General features: G+C 45.3%; 1 protein-coding gene across 3 annotated transcripts in view; it reads right to left on the reverse strand.

The window, feature by feature from the left end:
* The window catches only part of NCSTN (nicastrin), a 1,205,995-nt gene that overhangs the window by 582,596 nt on the left and 602,666 nt on the right, over positions 1-20,733 (reverse strand). The gene's annotated exons all lie outside the window — the stretch shown is intronic.

Consider the following 20,733-nt stretch of genomic DNA (forward strand, 5'->3'; position numbering starts at 1 on the left):
TCACCCCACCCAACAAAACCCCTCTGGGGAACAGGATGATGGGAGTGCTGACACATGACCTCAGGTTCCATGTGATAATGATCCCGCAAAAATGTCGCCATGCAAAACATTCGCTGAAAAATAGCAGTTTTTTGCAGAGACATAATATGAACATGCGGAGGGCACCCCTGCAACCCCTGTCTCTATATATTATATATATCGTCACCTATATAATGTTGTCACAAACCTTTCCTGGTGACATTATGTACAGCGACCACATATATATATATATATATATATATACTGATCTGATTACACAGCCACGGTATGGTTAAATAGCTAATCCCATAGGAAGAGCGCTTTTTGGGTGGCTTATAACTTCACTCTCCCTGGACGAATCCTCACCAAACAGAAAAAAGTATATGACCCACTCTGAATTTCTTTGCAAAGTTTGGTGAGGTTTGGTCCAGGGGAGCAAAGCTATAAAGGGGGCCCCAAAATGTATTTTTTCCCATAGACTGAATGCGGAAAAAACTTTGCTCACGCCTACAGCCCAAACCGCTGGACGGATTTTCACCAAATTTGTGGCAGGAGCAGCGGCTTGGTCCCGAAAGCGTGCTTTTGTAAATTTGGTGAAAGTCCGTCCAGTACTTTTTTTTAAAACAACCAAAAAGTAGGTCACAAAAAATGTGTAATATCTATGTCCGCTCCGCGGACACACTTCCTTGTTCGCTCCGCGGACAGGACACCTATTGCCTAATCGGCTTGTGTCATTGCCGCAGACATGCAACGTGTTCGCTGATTCGCTGGAATGAAGCGTGAGGTCCGTCATATTGTTTTGATGCGCCCGGCATCTTGGATCTGTGGACATTCGCGGACAGCACGGCGACAAACGGGGAAGAAATACACCTTTGGCAAGTGTGTTGGTGTGTAAGAGTGCTTGGGGAGGGTGGGGGAGTAAGAGATGGGTCAAATGCTGTATTTGTTTAGGTGGCAGGCACCTCTGATGTGTTCACCATGTCCGCGGTCACTGCGGCTGTCCGCGGACATAAAAAATGCTATGCAGTAGGCCATATAGCCAGTTAAAATTTTTGATTCTATGGGTGTGATATGCTGTGGTGGTTGTGGGCAGGGCCTAGACCCCATGGCACCCAAGACTCTAGGCCCTGCCCACAACCACCGCAGCATATCACACCCATAGATCACACCCATAGAATCAAACATCTATCAAATATTTGCAAATCTACAGTTTGTGTACTGTTTGATTTGTATAGATTGTATGTGAAGTTTTGGCTACGTCATGTCATTAAGATTGTAGAGTTTGGTAACAAGCACTGCAGTATAACATATCCATGGAGGTAAACATTTTGTATTGTGGTGTATGGTTAGATGTTTGCGTCAATGGTTGTGTTATGGAGCAGTATTTATGAGTTGTATTATAATATACTTACTGTATGATTTTTTGTGATTGGATATATTTTTTTCATGACTTGGGTAACTGGAGCAGATATTCTTTTTCAATTTCTGTGATAAAAGAAAAGATCATGTTAGTGTAGGTAGTATATAAAGACTTATTACATTGCATAATAGACATTTCTGTTTTATTTCGACCCTCATATTTAGTAGTTTACAAACCAGTGTACTGTGCAATTTGCTCAGTTTTGTCTTTGTTTCTTAAATCATTGGGTCTGTGGGGAAAAAGAAATCCATGTTGGATTAAAAAAAACTTTTTTGTTATGGTACAGTACATTTCTTTCTTTGTTTTCAGTGTTTACTTGTTGCTTCTGGCTAATGTTCTGTTGGCTTGTTGCAGATTGTTAGATACCTGTTGTCGAATTGTAACTGGTTATAGTTTTTTATTTATATTCTCAAGTTGCTGATCTATCTGTTGGGTTGTTGCAGATTCTTGGGGCAGTTAGATACCTGTTGGCGTATTCTAACTGTTTATAGTTTTCTAATTGAAGTTTTGTTAATGTTTATGTAAAGATTAGTTATAAAATGTTGGTTTTAAGAAGATTAAATAAGCGTTTATAAGATTTGCGGACAGATCGAACACCCCAAAAGGGCTAAAAAAGTTCCATAAAGTATGTAGAAAGACATGGTCATTGTCTGTGACATGTGCAATGGTGAATTTTTACTGTAAAATACTTTGGATTGTCTAAAAAGTACTTCTAAAATGTTCGGGACCCGGACAGTGTCCGCAAATCAGGACACACGCTCAGCGTGGGTGCGGTCACATGTTGACGTTGCGTACACGTCCGCGAAAGGGACAGGTGTCCGCAGGACACCAAATGCGTAGGAACGGGCCTGCGCATGCACGCAGGTGTTCTACGGACAGTGTTCGGGTCCTCAAACTAATTAAAAGTGTGACACACGTGAGATTGGCAGTTACGGACAGGTGCAATGTTGGTAGGATTTATGGGTGTGGTGCGCAGATGTTCTACAGACAGTACGGACAGGTATAGTGTCCTTAGGACACCTCCATTTTGGTTAATTGCGGACATTCCGGACACCTGGTGTGTTCTAAGAACAGTTTCATCTTGCCTGCAGACAGTACAGACAGGTATAGTGTCCTCGGGACACCCCCATTTTGGTTAATTCTGGACATTCCGGACACCCGCGCTGTCCGCGGACACTCCAACTGCCTAAAAAAAAAAATAAGGCACAAAGGACTGAACTAAAACACACAATATTTTTTTTATTATATACAGATATAACATTTATGAAATACAGGGGAATTAGAGGTTTGGACAGGATGGATGGGAAGGGATGAGGGATGAAGTCTCATCATAACGTTTTTCTTGGTGGTGAGGGTTTGGGGATAGTTGACTGGGAAATATAGAGGGGGAACAGGTACAGGTGGGACAATGATAGTTAATTTTTTCTTTTATGTGCTCCTCCACAAAATGTTTCAAAAGATTGAAATTTTCCTTAAGCATATCCATTTTTTGTTCCATGTGTTGCAGAGTATTTTCTAATGTCTCTTTTGCTGTATTATTTTCAATGTTTGTATGGTCTGTTAAAAAAATATATATATGTTAAGTACACATAAAGTAATGATCATTAATTTGCTTATAGAGAGAAGTGTCTACCATTAATATCACTGCATTCAGACATTTCCTGACGTGGGAAATTTTCTTCAAGCCATTCCAAAGTACTGGACATTTCTGTGTAAAGAAATATATTACTTTTAGTGTACCAAATAGAGAAAGTTTAGAAATATGTAAGAAAAATGAAGTTTACTTACTAGTTTCTGGTAAATTGTGTTCTTACTGTTGTGTAGGTCTGCTGTTGCTCCTAGCTGTGCAGTTTCTGTGAGGTAATTATGTTGGAAGCATATCTTTTTTGTTTTGGTATATTCCATTTTAGTACATATGGTATTTAAATGGATGGTTGATGTGTTACATATATAGGTTGCACTTCTTATTTATTATTACATATAATGTGTTTATGTGCTGCTTATGTTTAACTTGTTCAGTGTTTATATGGCATGATAGAACAATCTAAGATACCCCCTGAGTTTTTGGGTAGTGTTGATGTTGTCCGCGTCCGTCCGTGGACATTCGCACAGTCCGCAGACATCAAAATCACTAGCGGGGGGTTCAGCATGTTGTATGTTATATGCATATAAAGTAAGGGAATCCTAGTAAACATCTATCAAATTCACACTATATATATGCATATTCAGTTAAAAAAAAATTTGATAAAGGGACGTTATGGTTAAGTTGTGTTACTAAAAACCTATGAAATTCAGTTAAAAAACTTTGTTAAAGGGACGTTATGGTTCCAAGTAAAACCGAAAAACCCCTAAAATTCGCCTGTTATGGTAAGCTAAGAAACCATAACTCGCGCCACCACCGTGCATTGCTAAGAAAACACCCAACACATCAAAGATGACATCACATGTGCATTTACTTTTCATGAAAAGTCTGTACAAGGGATTCTTATTATAATGTTGACAAAAAAGTGTCAAGGATCATTGGAATAGATGTCATGAGATATGTAGTGCATTAAGCAATGCATTGATATAAATAGCATTGTATTATGAAGTTCTTTACAGTATAAGAAACTCATGTATAAATATAAGCATTGTGTGCAGCATACATGATGGAGGTGCAATATTCATAATCTTCCCATGTTGAATATTGAAATGATAAATGCTTTCTTATCAGAGTTTTGTGTATTGTGCAACATGTAATAAGTAGCTGATACAACCCACTTACTATATAATTTCATTATTACATACAAAATACAAAGACACAACAACACATACAAATATGTGTATATACAGGGAAAGTGAAGTATGCAAAAAAAGCAGCAGTAGAACCAGAAAGTGTTCATAACCTAACTGATTATCTTCATGCGCAGAATTGATTGTTCTGTTTCAAACCTACTACTTACCTATGTATAATTATCACATGATGTGACTGCACCCTAAAGAAAGTAATGCGAATACAAATATGAGCATATCCAGAGAAAGTACAGTAATAAAAAAAACAGCAGACCAATAAGAAAGTGTTGACAAACTTACCGATTGTCTTCATACACAGAAAGCATGGGTATCTTTCAAGTGTTCATTTTCCCTATGTATATGTTTCATATGCTGTGAGTGAACCCCAAATGAATTACTGTAAGAACATATTTGAAGTATAAATCTACAAATATAGTACTTTTTGTTTTTTTTTGTCCATAACTATTACTGGCCAAGATATATCACTAAAGGAAAAAAGAGGGAGCCAGACATGTGATGTCATCAGTGATGTCATCAATTACTTTTTTATTTTTTTTATTTGCATATAATCAACTTGTGATTTTTACAAAGACTAGTTGATTTTTAGGGATTTTCTTCGTAAAAGTAAAAGTGAAAAGGTAGAGATGAATGTTTGGGCTCTGCGGCCTGCCCACCTCTATGTTTCATGTGCCTTCATTTTATCAAAAACGATTGTCAAAAGTTTTGCTGTCGCAATGGTCCATTTTATCTTTTCTCCCGACATTAGTCTGTTCCACCACCCACCTTCATCTAGAACTGAGATAGGCATCCCAAGTGGCGAAAGGTAGGCGCTTCTTTCGTGATTGAGCACCTCGCAACGCAACAATAGGTGCTTCAAATTTTCTGGTTCCTCCGCTGATCTGCATTCTTTAGACGCGGACTGGAGCCTGATGCAGAGGATTTCGCGTGTGGGCATTAAGTTCAAACGGGCTCTCAAGAAGGTCTTCATTAGTTTTTTGTCCGGGAATTAAGAGCAGTATAGCAAGGGAACCTTTAATTGGTTAAAAGTTGAAGGCAGATGTGTGGTCAATTTGTTTGCTCGAGCTTTGTCGATCGTGCCAATCCAGTCCATGAGGTCCATTTTTCATTTTATTCTCTGAGGGTTCCTGACCAGTTCTTCGGTGCAGGCAATTTCATCAAGTTTTTTTTTCTGCTTTAGCGACCATTTTTTTAAGATGTTGATACGGCCGGTTGAGAGCTCTGCAGCTATCGATTTGTATATCGAGAGAGTGTTAGGAAGGATGATTTTTCTATAGATTTGCATGGAGTTCTGTTCGACCGATGCAAGTAAAGACTGTAGCCCTAGATCACGCCTAATATTTGCAATTGCAGCCGAGTTTGGTAAGCCCAGGACTGAACGCCATAGTAAGCCTTCGAGTTTAGACCAGATTGCCTCTGTAGAATTGAATTACGGGTTCCAACGAGAATTTTCCGTATCTCTCATCGATGGATCTCATCTGGGCTGCTAAGTTCCTGGTTTTGCCCCATAGGATAGATTTCATAGTTGTTTCCTGTGCTGTGCTGTCTATCGTTATACCCAGATATTTATAGTATTCAACTGTTTCAATCTTGGTCTTTTCCAGGAACCATCCTCTGTTGCGTCTATTGTAAGAATGATTTTTTGATAGAATCATGATTTTTGTTTTGGATTTGTTGATTTCCAAATTATTTGCCTTTATGTAGTTAGACAAATTGTTTAATTGACACTGTAATCCAATCTCTGTCTGATCTAACAAGATTAGATCATCAGCATATAAAAAGCGGGACGTTTTTGTGTTGCCTATTTTCGGTGGAAAAGCTCGAACTGAGGCTTCTGTGTCCTTGAAATCACCAAGGAAGCTAATGAAGAGTGCCGGGGCTAGAGAACACCCTTGTTTCACCCCACGCTCTGCTGGAATCTCGAGACAATGTTCCTTGGTTGTTGAGTCGGACTCGCAGTTTGTTAGCTGTATGGAGTGCTTTAATTGGATTCAATATTTCATTTGGGCATTTCCATTTGTGCAGTTTGGACCAAAGCAGGCTTCTGTCCACTCTATCAAAAGCCTGCGAGAGGTCTATGAAAGCCAGGAACACCAGTGGCGAGCCCTGCTTTACTTTTGCTTTGATTAAATTTAGCAACAAGATGTTTACCGATGTTCCGCCGTTTTTTAGAAAACCCATCTGAAATGGGTCATTTGCTGGAGAAGCCTTTGCCCAGGCTTGGAAATGTTTAAGCAGTAACGTTGCAAATATTTTGCCAATGATATCCAACAGGGCTATTGGCCTGTAATTCTGAGGTTCTTCCCTGTTGCAGCGTTTGAACAGCGGGACAATTATCGAGTGAGTCCATGATGTTGCTATGGTTCTAAGTAATTAGCAATGCTGGAATATAGTGCTTATGAATCTGGCCCAGGCTTCTGGATGTTGCTCGAGGTCAATGTTGCTCAGGTCGTCAGGACCAGGAGCTCTCGAGGATTTTAGGTGTTTAATGACATTGATAATGTCTTCTTCATCTGCGGGATAGATTCATCGGTCACTGGTCTTTTCTGATCGTCTTTCGAGCTGGCCGTTAGGTGGGGCAAACATGGCTTTGAAGAAGTTTGTCCAATTTTCCTCCGTAACAGAGTTTACAAGTTCGCTTTCCTGTCTGTTTGTTGATGTCTTGATGAGTGCCGCTAGATTTTTTAGCGCTTAATGTCCTGAGCATCTTTTCTGCATCATTTTGATACATTGACATCCTGCGACTGGATAGCCAGGATTTGTAGCTGTTAACTTCCCCTAGGCAGTCTGCCTTGGCCGAGTCGGATTGTTCAGTTGTTACTCTTCTTTTAGCTTTCCTCAGGAGTTTTCTTCTTTCCACAAGTGCTTGGTCAAACACATGCAAGTGCTTTCAACTTGGGCCTTTACTGTTCTTAGAATCTGATCTAAATTGTAATAAAAAAGGAAGGTAATCTGGTCGCTCACAATCCTTTGAATTGCCTGCTATGGTTTTTCCGTAATTATCAGTGATTTTCTTAGTGTTTGTGGCAGTTAAACGAAGTCTGGTTCGTGGAGTGTTAGCTTCTAGTGCAGGAAGAAAAAGCTTGCTCTCGTAATGTATTGATGACCAAGTTATTGCAAGCAGATTGTGATCACTTTCTTTTGTCCGTGTGACTTTGAATGATTTGACTAGAGGTAATACGTTTTTGGATGCAAAGATATAATCAAGTGTGGCCTGTGAGTTTTCCCGTTCCCACGTTGGTACGATGTTTTCCCAAGATTTTAGCCATGCTAAGTTATGAAAGCTTCTTGAGTTCATGGCGATCATCCAAGCTTTTCCTCTTTCTTCTGACAACAGTTTGGGTTTATTTTTAATCGGGCTGGCGTTTTCTTGTGCGCATATGGCATTTAGATCTCCACAAATGATTACGTGATCTGTGTTTGAGTCGATTCTTATGTTATCGATCACCTCTGTCACTTCATTACAGAAGGTTGTAGTCGATGTTTGTTGAGGATTCCAATACAGATTTACTATCGCCAATTCAACTGTATTAGTTTTTTTGGACCTTGGATCCTGAAACAACCATGATGTGAGGACTGCCAACATTCCATAAGTCTCTGATAATATTTTCAGGATCTTGATACCTGAACCAATTCTCACTACAAGCAGGAGGGCGGATGACGGACGCCCAAATAGACCTTGTTTGGCTGCTGAGAGTTCGATCTCATACCCATCCAGGAAAGGCTTCTCAGTCAGCCAGGTTTCCTGTAGGCATAGGATGTCAAAACCCACCAGGGTCTGATTGTTGCTGTTTGTTAAATGTAGATGGCCCCTGGTGTTCCATGAGGCCATAGAAAGAATGCGGGTCTCGGATGTATCCTGGGCTAGTATAGTATTAGCCCAACCTGGTTGCTATCTACTGGACTTCCCATTAACTGCAGTCTTTAGCCATTCCCATGGACCTTTCGGGTAACGCGTTTCGTCGCGTCTTCGAGACATATCTTTGCGGCGAATTTCGTCATTGTAGGTCTTTCTTGGCGGTGTAATGTCTGATCGAGGGCGTTGGTTATGTTCAGTTTTGCATGATCTATGAGATGCAGTTCCTGCAGAGATTTGTCTTGAAAGGTTTGAGTTGGTAGATGGTGTATACCCAACATGATGGTCTCTGTGCAATCTAGATTGATTCCTTTCACTAGTTGATTTCTTTCTGGTGTTATTTTTGTTATGCAAATCTTTAGTTTTCGGAGGAAAAAGTGGCTTATAAGGTTTGGCGTCCTCCCTATTACTTTTCTCAAGTTCAGATGTGGGGCTTTCCAGTTCCGTTAATAAGAGGCTGGTTTGACTGAGCTCTTTATATGCCTATTCCATGCCTGTTTGCAGCGCCCAAGCTTTTATATGTAGAAATGCCTTTGCCCTCTGTTCTCTATGGTAGGGCTCAATTAGCTGAAAGTCTCCCGTAGTTAGTGATCTTAGCGTTTGGTTTTGCTCAAGATTTTTAGCACCGTTTTTCTGTTCAGGATCATGTATCCAGATTTATGTGAAGTTTGTTCCAGCTTGAAAATTCTGGTGCCTTGGGGAGCATTTGTTGAGTTTCTTTGGGAAGAATCACCTTCTTTTGGTTGATTTGCCTCAGCTTGAGATTTCCGTTGCTTCTTCTGCGATGATTCGTTCGACATGTATATTTGTGGAACTTCGGGTGTCGGGCGCTTGTGATCTTCTACTTTATCTGACACAACGTTGGTCTGTCTCTCATCGATGGATCCACTGTGGCTTCGGGATTTGCTCCTACTAGGTACAGGCCTCACATCTTGATGGTTTTCCAAATTAGCGCTTGAGGCTGTTTTTGGGCTGCTCTGTGTCGTCTCGCTCGGGGGGGAATCTTCTGCATCTAAGTGTTGAGTTAAATCCATGAGGCTACATGAAGCCTGAAATTCAACCATTGACTGTGGTGAATTACATGTTTCAGTGAGATCCCCTGGTTGTGGAGGTTTGCCTTGTCGATTTTTGAGCACTGCTTGATTCTCTTTACCGGCCCGTTTGCTTAACCTAGATGACTTTGATTTCATAGGAGATATTGGTTTCGTGCTTGCCAGTTGAAATGCCGGATTTAGTTTTCGCGAGGGACCAGTACCTGTTTTTGATTCCGTCATGCTAGTCGAAGCAGTTGGAGTAACGCTCAGATCTCTGCTTTGATGTTTATAAAAAATTGATGCCACTTTTTCGTGATGGTTAGATTCTTTTGTCTGAGATGCCTTTTCTGACGTCGTTATTTCTCCTGATTGATATATATGCCTTTAATTTGTTGTTTTTCTATCAAGGATAACTTTTCTTCCAGGATTGCTTGCTTAGCCGCCTCTTTAGTTTCGACTGCAGTTATGTACCCTTCCAGAAAAATCAATTTTGACTGGATTGTTGCCAGTATAGAGGTGTTATCTTTGGCGGTATCATTTATAGCTTCGTAGAGTTATTAACATGGTCAGGTCAGGCCTTTTCTTGGGCGACCCTTTGCTTGAGTCTCCTGATGTCTCGGACGATAGCCTTTTTTTTTGATGCTGCATCTCTTGGATCCCTCAATTGCGATTGAGAGTCAGGTGAGTTTTCAGATGGAAAGGGATAACAGTGTGGTGATTTTCGAACTCTCTGTGACATTTGCTAGTCGTCACGGCTGAGTTGAAGGAACCAAAATAGGAATACGCTGGTAGTGACTGCCTTCCTAAATGGCGGCTATCCAGGTGGATATTGGCCCATGGTTGTGAGCTCATTTGGGGGATTGGTCTTTCCTCATCATGCAGTTTATCAAGTGAGCTCTGGGCCAGGGTGGCTGACGTCTCAACCTCTGTGGCCCCAGAAGAACTTATGATATCAATGTTGATTCGATCTTTGTCAGTAACTGTGTGCAGTGTCAAGACTTTTTCCTTTGTAAGTTGTTCCTGGTGAACAGGATCCTGATGATTTTTGCACTGCTCAGAGGTTTTGGCCTGCTCCAGAGAGATGGGTTCTGTCAGTCTCTGGACTTAGAATTTCTTGCTGCAGGGCCCCCGAACCCAGATTGCATGATATGAAGGGCTGGGTGAGGCAAGACAAATTGCTTGTTGATATATGCTCTGCAGGGGCTGCAGGTGATTGGGTCAAAGATTTCAGTAGTGATCCTGAACATGGCAGATTGCTTGCTGATGTGTTCTCTGCAGGTGCTGCACGCGATTGAGTCGGAGATTTCGGTCATGGTCCTATGTCAGTAACAGTTGTGTTTCTTGACTTTGGTTCCGAAAAAGATTTTTCCAAGACTTCCAGAATTTCTGCGTCTGAAAGTTCCATTCTCAGCATCAAGTTTGCGTTTGCACTGCTGTTTTTTAAAAAGATTGAAGAGGGCTTTTGGAATGGATTGCTTGGGGCAATTTTGATTTGCAGTGGCATTTTTTTTCGCTGAATTTTGGTTTGAGTTTCTTGTGTCTGGTGACAAAGATTTTTGATTTCTTTTAGCTTTCATTCCGAGCTCTGCTCTCAGTCACAGTGTTTCATTTGCCTTTGCCCTTTTTTTTGCCAGTTTGATTTTTATTATAGGGGATTTTTCTTGGAGGCAGATTTGTAGCGAGATGTGTTTTTTGGCCTTGGTCTTCTAGTTCTCTGTTAGCGATATCACCCAAAACTGTACTTTCTGAGATGGTTGTCGCACCCTGCGTGGGTTTAGTAGACACGAGATGGCTAATGTCTTGTGGTAGGTAGTTCATTGAAGGCGAGTCTGTCATTCTGGCTTTGTTTTTACCCCTGGGGGGTGAGACATCTTCCGTGGGGGATTCGGCGTGTATCAATGCAGTGGCCTTGGTTTTGTATAGATGCTGCTCTATCCGGCCCTCGTGGGAAGTTCCAAGGTCTGTTAATGGATGGTCCGTTACGTTTTGGCTGACACTTTGGTTGGTAGAAACGTTCTTGTTTCGGGAGAATATCCCAGCTGTGGCTTCTTCTCCTGTGTCCCTCTGTGGGACTGGAGAGGGGGCCGGAGAAAGGGCCCTCCCAGGTCGTCCTCCAACTGCCTCCGAGGTAATCCCTCTCGCCGAGGCGGGACTCCGGCCCGAGCTCCAGTCTGATTCCTGCGATGAATGCGAGCTGCGGGGGGACAGGCGCACAGGTTCTTCGGGGGGAGACGGCATCGCCGGCAGGCGAGCGGCCTCTTGTCCTGGGGACGGCTTTGATCGGACCTGTTGCCATTGCAGGCCCGTCCACCGTTGATCCCCTTCGTCGGAGAGAGCGCAGCCAGCGCTGATGGGATCCACGCCGGATGTGGCCGCTGAACAATCAGCAGCCGCCGCTGCGGGCGCGTCCCGTGTTGCCGGCAGCCGTGGCAACGGAGATAACGAAAGCGAAATGCCTGGCGTACTTGCGGTGATCAGGCTCATAGGGCAGAGCGGCTTTGCCGCAGAGATCTGGCCGCCCGTGCAACTTGTTAGTACGATATTTTTTGTAATTTTACCCTTCAGCTTCTTTGGCGATTAGGCAGGGAAAGGACTTTGTTTTTCTGGCCGTGAAGCTTGTAGCACACTGCTCAGAGAATTCTCTTTGACTCTTAGTCCGAGGTCAAGGGCGGGGGAGAGGGGAGAGAGACATCGGGGTCCATGGTGCCCACACCCCACAGCCTCTGCGGATTTGCGGACTGCAGACTGCTTTACTCTTCACCCTACTCCGCGGAAAGTTGTGGGGTTTTGTAGATCCGCCTCCTGAGAACAGCAATGGAGGAGACTGCAAGGAGAGCAGGGACTACAGACGGCTTTACTCTGCGCCCTACTCTGCGACATTTGTGATGTCATCTTTGATGTCCTGGGTGTTAGTCTTAGCAATGCACGGTGGTGGCGCCAGTTATGGTTGCTTCGCTTACCCATAACTGGCGGATTTCAGGGGTTTTTCGGTAACTGGTGGATTTCAGGGGTTTTTCGGTTTTACTTGGAACCATAACGTCCCTTTAAGAACGTTTTTTTACTGAATATATATATATATATATATAGATATATAGATATATATATATAGATATATAGATAGACATTATTACCCGATACCGGACATCGGTGGGGATCCTTACAAACATCAACCTGCATTCCCCACTGCAAGGGCACAGCAGATTAATCCATCTATTACACTAAATAATGTGGGAAAAGCTATAAGTGGGTCCTATGAAACACAGGAGTCCCTGGAAACAAATGCATCCGTTATTTTAGGCACACACAAGGGTGCATGAACATCATCAGAAGTGGTATAGCGAAGTGTGTGACAATATGCCTAACTGTGACGAGGACATGATGTTGGTCTTCCTAAAAAACGATCCATTGATGGAAGGTCTTTTGTCCATACAACATTGGACATATCCTCCTCCGGGATTAAGAATTTTGTTTAGGCCAACAGTCAATATGCAGTTTATGGATGCCCAAAATGCAAAGAATGTATCCAGTGGAAACTGACCTGTAGCAATTGCTCTAAACAGGCAAGAGAACACCAACAGCTAGGTAGATACTAGCCTGGATGCTGTCGATTGACAAATTCCTACCCCCAAACTGAAGTAACAGCGGAAGGAGAGAGGAGTCAGACTAATCCCCTGGAATACAGCTGCCCTCCAGAAACTTTTGATAGACTCCGACTGGTGTAGCTTCATTCAGGGATATGATGTGGTATGCTTTCAGGAAACATGGGAACTGGGCCTGATCACATTCCAGGGCTATAAGGTTTTTCAGGTGCCGGCCACAAAAGGACCCAAGGGTAGTCCCTTTGGTGGGTTGGCAACACGGATCAGTACTGCTCTTGATTGGCAAATCTCTAACACTGAGTCAAGTTCCCCTGACGTCCTGTACCTGGTGCTTAGCCCACCGGGTACTCAATCAATTTCTACGCTTAATGTATATAATAGGGTATGAAAAACCAAAGGGTGTTTCACAACCTAGTCCCTAGGGGGGTTCCGTACTCAGATGGCCAGGGAAAGATAATCGCTTTTGGATCATGACCCTGGGGGTGGGCAAGCGAGGGAGGATCACATGGGTAGGAGGTCCTCGGGCAGTGGGGGAGAATCTCCAGGCATGGTAACCCCCTATTTCCACAACCCATCCAACACCTATCGTTGCTTACTTTATGGGGAACTACAACTCCCATAATTCCTTCCCAAGTTACATTGGCTACACTACTGAGCCGACAAAGATAAGGTCAGGAAGATTACCTCCACTAACTTACAATGGCTCTGTCCCTGTAATGAGGCCAGGCAGAGTCAGGCACGTTATCCTAACTGTATACACCTGCCATGTATTAACACTCCTGTTGAGATTAATAAAAGGTGACAGGCATAGGAACACAGTGAGCAAGGATAGGTACGAGAAGGAAAAGCTCCTTAGGAGCTGAAGGGAACCAGGTGATGGAAGTCGGCAGTTAAGTAGATAGAGGGAAAGCCAGGTGAGCATCCTACGCTTTCGGGAAGTCGTACACGTTCCAGGACTGAAATGGAGTCAGCGGAATAATTACACATTTGAGGCACTTGAAAGAAGCCTGCGACCCTCCCGGGTGAATGACGGAGTTGGGGAGCACCAGAGGACGCGTTGGCGATGGCCTGGACTGCTGCATGAAAAGCATTCATGAAAGAAGGCTGATTAACACAACCAGTGAGTTTTCGAGGCATCAAATGTCTGGTTTTTTGTAAAAAAGCAAAAGTAACTAACTCAAGAGTTGAAGGTTGCGCAGATGCCGATAAAACATGTAATGATAAAAGGACAATTGCTGAATTGTAAGAGGAATGGATACAAAATAACAGAGTGGTCCTGCGAGGCAGAATCGCACATTCGAAAGTCTCTGTGAAATGTTCGGAGTTGATTGGGAATCAAAGGCAATAAAGCAGTTGCAATGCCAAAAGAAAGTAGAATTAATGAAAAGCAAAGTATGTGAACTCTGAATATGCCAAGAGGGCAAATATATGAACTTTGAGAGAGGCCAAGAAGGGAAACTAAAAAAATTAAGAAACTACAAATACCAAGAAGTCTTGATGAAACATGAAATCTGAAAAAGCCCAGGAGGCAAACCAAAGAGAATAAGAAACTACAAGTACCAAGAGGCATTGGTGTTGTAAGAGAAGGAAGATTGTGGATTGTAGAATTATTGAAAGTGAGGTCAAAGTGGTCATGCAGAGGTCTATGTAGAATCCTTGCAGTTTTGAAAGTCCTCGACAGTGAAAAGATACTTGAGACAAAATGTGGGGAAGGGAACACCCACGAGGCAAAAGACAGGCTTGAGCCCGGCAGAGGGAAGCCTGTACAGAACTGTGGGATGAAATGAAAGGTAAAAGACGGGCTCGAGTCTGAGAGGGAAGCCTGTATAGTGAAGGTCAAAAGTAGAACTGTATATTTATGACGAGGTGGACGAAGCCTAAGGAAGTGATCGATCTACCAAAAGCTTGAAGCCAAAGCCTGGTGTTGGACTGTTAAACTGTACCAGTAACCCAAATTGTGCAAGACTGAAAGAAGTGTGCCATCCACCTATACATTTTAGGAAACTCTTTAGACCATGTGGTGCTGAAAGTGGGGAAGGGAGTTATTTGAGAATCTATTTTGACATTTCTTTTGAGACGCCATTTTCCTTGCGCATTTCCTTAACACATTTATCATTTTTAGAAGGGGGGTAAAGGAAAGGGCAAGGTTAGGTTTTCTTAGTATAGGACTTTTATGTTGACTAGACTGACTGGGACTGTGTTATTTATTTAATGGTTGAGATTACTCCCATTCTAGAGTTAGGGCCAGTTATGAATTCTACCAACCTAACCAAATTACCCAAGAAAGGTTTTTGAAACTTGTATCCATTGTGTATGTGTCTACTATCGATACCATGCCTTTCTTACACGGGTCACAAACAAAACTATGAACCATGTGATTGTACTGGTAGGGAATCTTGTAGAAACAAGGGAGACATGTGAGTGTTTGAAACATCGAACCATACTAGCTGGTGATTTGAAACTGCTAATCGAGCCCATTCCAGGTTTGGAGGGGGCTTGGGATGATTATGATGAGGTATGGGATATCCCTCTCTTGGACTCAATGATGCCGGGCAGGATTCATCCGCAGGCCCTTTGTTGTGCTGCCATCCTCCTAGGTACGGGCCCAAGGGCTTGCAATAGGCGCTTCAGAAAGAATCAGACAGCAAAATCTAAAAGAACCTCTCTCAGACACTATATTTGTTTTATCAAGGAAACTGTGGGCCAATGCAAAGGACTTTGAGGACCAGGAAGTGATCGCCAGCCTTTGTCCCGAATGTTGATTAATTTGAACAAATATGAGAGCATTCATCGAAGGAACCCCAGTTACCCTGTCCAAATCCAGGGACAATTCAAACAGAGAATTAAATGGCTTGACCTTGACCTGCAGTCACTGAGACCAAACATCTAGGAGTCGATCCTGCCCGACTTGGAGCGTCTCTCATCAATGGATTCTGATAATGCAGCTATTTACTCTGTAGATGACAATCTGGTCCTGCCTATACTACTTCTCGTGACTAAGCCCAGTAAGAACGTAAAGAAACGGGCCATAAAACATTTGGTTTGACTAGGACTGCAAGATAGAAAAGCTTGATATCCTAAACGGCTTAAAAAGACATCAGGTTTTAGATAGAATGGAACTGAGGTGCCTTAAGTCCTGGAAAAATACCTAGACCTGGTTAATCACCCTCTCGCATGTACCTTGTATTTGAAATTCAGGTTTTCTCAACTGAATCTGACAACGCACCAAAAAGTGGGAGCCCACTGGCAATGTTTGGTGTTTGCTCAGTTAAGGAATCCATAGGTAATTTTATGTTTTTCGGCCAGGGTTACTGTGTGACCAGGTCTAAGTATTTAAAGACAATGGGCCTCATTACAAGTACTCCGGTCCGGAATTAACACTGCCGGTAAAACCATACCGGCACCGTTTCCATGTCCGCCCAATCATGACCCGCGGCCCCGTTAATAGCACCACCCTAAACCGCCACCGCGGAAATAGGGTTCCCGGTAAGTCCGTCTGCACGGAAACCCCTCCGTTACCGTCAACACGAAACACCGTGAGCATCACAACTAGCGCGGACACGGAAATACCGGCAAAAAAATGGCGTAAATACACTGCCTGCTGAACTGAATCAGGGCACAGGTGCACCAAATCAGCCCAGCTGGACCTAGCAGGCCACTGGGAGCCTACAAAAGGGCCACACCCAGCCCAACACAACACAGAACCATGCAGGCAGCAGGTCTAGTAGCACTGGGACTGGGCCTACTCAACCAACAGGCAGCACTGCACATGGTGGCAGTAATGGCGCAGAGGAGGAGGCGTAGGCGGAGGAGGCGCAGGCGGCAACCAGCCAACCCTGCAGCTATGGCAAACCCCATTGCCCAGCCAGCCCGACCCCGCCGCCAGCCAGCAATACCGCGCATCAGGGCCTCACCCTGGAACCTCACCCCAGGACAGATCCACACACTATACCGGCTGGACCGTGCAACAATCCTGCACATCACCGCCATGATTGAGGACAACATCAGCAGCCTAATTGACACCCCCACTGCCACCCCCCCCCTCTTGAAGGTTGTCTCAGTACTGCATTTCCTTGGCACTGGCACCTATCAACACACGGTTGGTGAGCTGCACGGCATATCACAACCCTGTTTCTCCAAAATCCTGGTGCAGGTACTGGATGCCCTGTTGCGCCATGTGTCGGAACACATAGCCCTACCCCGCACCCTCCCCGAGGTCATTGCCACCAAGTTGGCCTTCCATGCCATAGCAGACATGCCAAATTGCATAGGCGCAGTTGACTGCACCCACGTCGAGCTGACAGTACCATATGCAATTGAGGCGGTGTTCCGCAATAGGAAACAGTATCACTCTTTGAATGTCCAGATGGTTTGTGATGCCATGCAACTTATTACACACTGCTGCGCACGTTTCCCAGGCTCATCACATGACTCAATGGTACTGCGGAATTCCACATTGCCACGGTACATGGAACGCTGTGCCGGACAAAGCACATGGCTATTGGGTGAGTACAGCTGACGATGCTACAACCCTGTCGGAGTGGTGTGTGTGTGTCCAGGCCAATGAGCATTGTGAGTGTGCCGCTGTGACCGCACATGCATCACCCCCCTTCCATCTACCAAATACACAGCGGATGGCAAACATCATGAAGGAAGACATGACAGGGCAGCACAATGTGCCCGTGCACACGCTGGCACAGCCAATCCCGTCACTGTCCCATGAACCCTGTGCCACTGCAGACACCCACCCTCAATTGAAACACTGCCTCAAAAAGCACGAGAGGCGTGTAAATGAGACGACGTGTATTTACTACTTCAGTACAGTGGAGTCACTCTGCCATGTGTGGACAGCACTGCACCGTGACATGTACACAATCAAATGTCACCCGCAGGGCACAGTAAACATGCAAGTTAATGTGTAGGCCCATATGCAGTCAGCGACATACATCGTGATGACCAAAACATACCTCCATACACTGCATGGTACATATGCATGAATGATGATACAAGAATGCACAGCAGCAGATGAGGACATGATGCCACAAACACTGACATGTTCCCCCATCTACATCCCATGTAGGTGATGCGGGATATGCACTCACGCCATGGATGATGACACCTGTACGGAGACCAAGGAACAGGCATGAAGAGGCATACAATAGGGCACATATCCGCACACGTGGAATGATTGAGAGGACATTTGGACTGCTGAAGGCCCGTTTCCGCTGTCTGAGCAGATCTGGTGGATCACTGCTGTACAGCCCAGTGAAGACGGGTAAAATCACGCTCGTATGTGCCATGCTGCACAACATATGCCTGCGCAGGAACATCCCAATGCCACCAGACGCAGATGAGGAAGATGGGGATGGGGATGGAGATGGGGATGGGATGGCACCACCTCCCCCTGGGGGTCAACATGATGGCCAGAGAGCACGGGATGCCCTGATTAGCATTTACTTTTGAGTCACAGCACATTCACAGAAATGCACAAACATGGTGACGACAATTAATTAATAGTTGCACTGCAAAATAAATGATCAATGTCCACACATGTATGTCTTGATTTGAAATGGTGATGTATTGATGTAATAACAACAGGGAAGGAGGTGCATTGGTTAGGGAAGCTGTACACCTGGGGCCACCCACCACCCAAACGTGCCCACCCCCACCCAGAGCCCATTGTTCAATCCCCAAAACTACCTACCCCAACACCCAAACGTGCCCACCCCTCTCACACCCTTGTAGTCCACATGTGTCCTGCACTGCCCCACACACATGCCATCACTTCCGTGTGCGCTTCTGTGCAACCTTGCCCGAGGGTCCCGTTAGCCTACTCGAGCGCCTCCTTGGACTGGCAGTAGTGGATGCGGATGGGGTGGTTGTGTTTGATTGGCCAGAATCTGGGATTGAAGGCATCCGTGCCAGATTTGCCTGTTGGCCAACCAACATGGCCTCTACAAGCCTGGAGGTGTGGTCGTTGCCCTCCCGCACATGGCGTGCAAGGGTTATTATAGTGCTCGCAAAGCGTCCGATGGACCTCGACAGGCGACGCACTGAGGCGCTGTAGCTCTCCCTCTGCAGCCTGGATTCCTCTAGCTGCCTCTCCACCAGCTGGGTGAGGGTAGCCTGCTGGTCCTCCATCCGCTGCATGCGGGCATTCAGTTCGGCCATGGATGGGGTGGGCGACCTCATGGGACTCCCCAGTGAAGTGGGGCTGAACCCCAGCTCATGGAAGGAGCCCAGGTCTTCCAATGTGGGCATCTCCCCCTGTGGCCCCGTTTCCGAGTGCTCTTGCGGGGCACTGTTATCACTGCAGGCCGCCCCCTCTGCAGTGCTGCTGCCTTCGGTGTTGTGTTGGGTGGCCATGATAGGTTCCTGTGGCACCTGTCTAGACTCAGCCAGTGTGGAGACGGTGGGGATGTCGGTGGTGGTGGTGTGCCGCACATCTGTAGTGGCTGGTAATGTGGCCAGAGGTGCAGAACTGCCGGCAGCATCCTCCTGTGTGGTGGCGGTGGCTAGTGTACTTGCCGGTGCAGATTGGCTGGCCTGTTGTGCAGTATCACTGTCACTTGAAACGGCTGTGGGGACACAAAGGGCATGCAATTAGTGTTGTTGTGGTGGCAGATGGGTGCATCACATGCGTCATTAAGATTGTACATTGAATAGTGTTAGTCACATGCATCTGATTGCTGGTGTATGCATTCAGTGATATTGGTTGCCATACGGATCATGATGGGTCCTTTGGCCCACACATGCACTGCCTGGGGCGGGGGGTTGTTAATGGGTCCTTTGGCCCACACATGCACTGCTTGGGGGGGGGGGGTTGTTAATGGGTCCTTTGGCCCACACATCCACTGCCTGAGGGGGGGGATTTGTTAATGGGTCCTTTGGCCCACACATGCACTGCCTGGGGGGGTGGGTGGGATTGTTAATGGGTCCTTTGGCCCACACATGCACTGCCTGGGGGGGGGGGGTTGTTAATGGGTCATTTGGCCCACACATGCACTGCCTGGGGGGGGGGGTTGTTAATGGGTCCTTTGGCCCACACATGCACTACCTGGGGGGGGGGGGGGGTGTTGTTAATGGGTCCTTTGGCCCAGCACTCACAACTGCATATTTACATGTGGCATTCATGTTTGGGCACTTACCGGCATCTGCAGGTGGGCTCACTCCTGCCTCAGCCTGCCCGATCCCATGGATTCCCTCTAGGTGGAGGACACTGCTGCAACGCTCCTCCCATGCTTGCAGCCTCAGTGGGGAAGGGGGTCCTCCGCCTGTCCCACTGCTGCGTTGGCGGTGCGTGGAAATGAGGTTGCGTACCCTCAGCCTCTGGTCGTCCCACCGTTGTGGCAATCCTTCACGCTCCTCACTGCCACGCCCACAGCGGTGCACTTGCGTGCAGCTTCGGCCCACACCTCCTTCCTCCGCTGCTGTGTGGCACGCCGTTGGTCGGCGCCGAACAGCATCTCAGCATTGTCCACAATGTGCTCCACCAAGACGGTTAGCTCCGCCTCGCTGAAGCGCTGTGTGCGCTGCCTCTGAGCAGGAATCCTGGCAGACATGCTGGCGGTCCCTTTTGGCTTCTCAGAGTTAGGATTGTGCTTGTGCTGGCTCTGGATGGCAATGGATTGTGCTTTTATATGATGGCCGCCTCTCTGTTTCCTGTTTTGGCTATCATGGTATTTCCGGTTCCGTGTCCGTGGCGGCGGAGGCGGAAACGGGTTTTGCGCCACTTGTGGCTGCGTTATTTCCATTTCCGTGGGGTTTTCCGTGATGTATTTTTTGTACCAAGCTACATCCATCAAGCACAAGAGCAAGAATATTGAAAGCTGAAGGATTAGGGAATTAGAATGCTATCATTGTAATGGGTGTATATAATTGATCCCATACTTGATTAATATAATCAAATCTTTCTGATCCCAGACGACCACCCAGGCAATCTTATATACACTTTATTGTTATTTTGCACCTTTATGATGAGGCTAATATATTAATTGATGCACATTTTTCTAGCAA

This window comes from Ambystoma mexicanum, chromosome 1q, assembly GCF_040938575.1.
Source record: "Ambystoma mexicanum isolate Mex_15411 chromosome 1q, UKY_AmexF1_1, whole genome shotgun sequence".
Lineage (NCBI taxonomy): Eukaryota > Metazoa > Chordata > Amphibia > Caudata > Ambystomatidae > Ambystoma > Ambystoma mexicanum.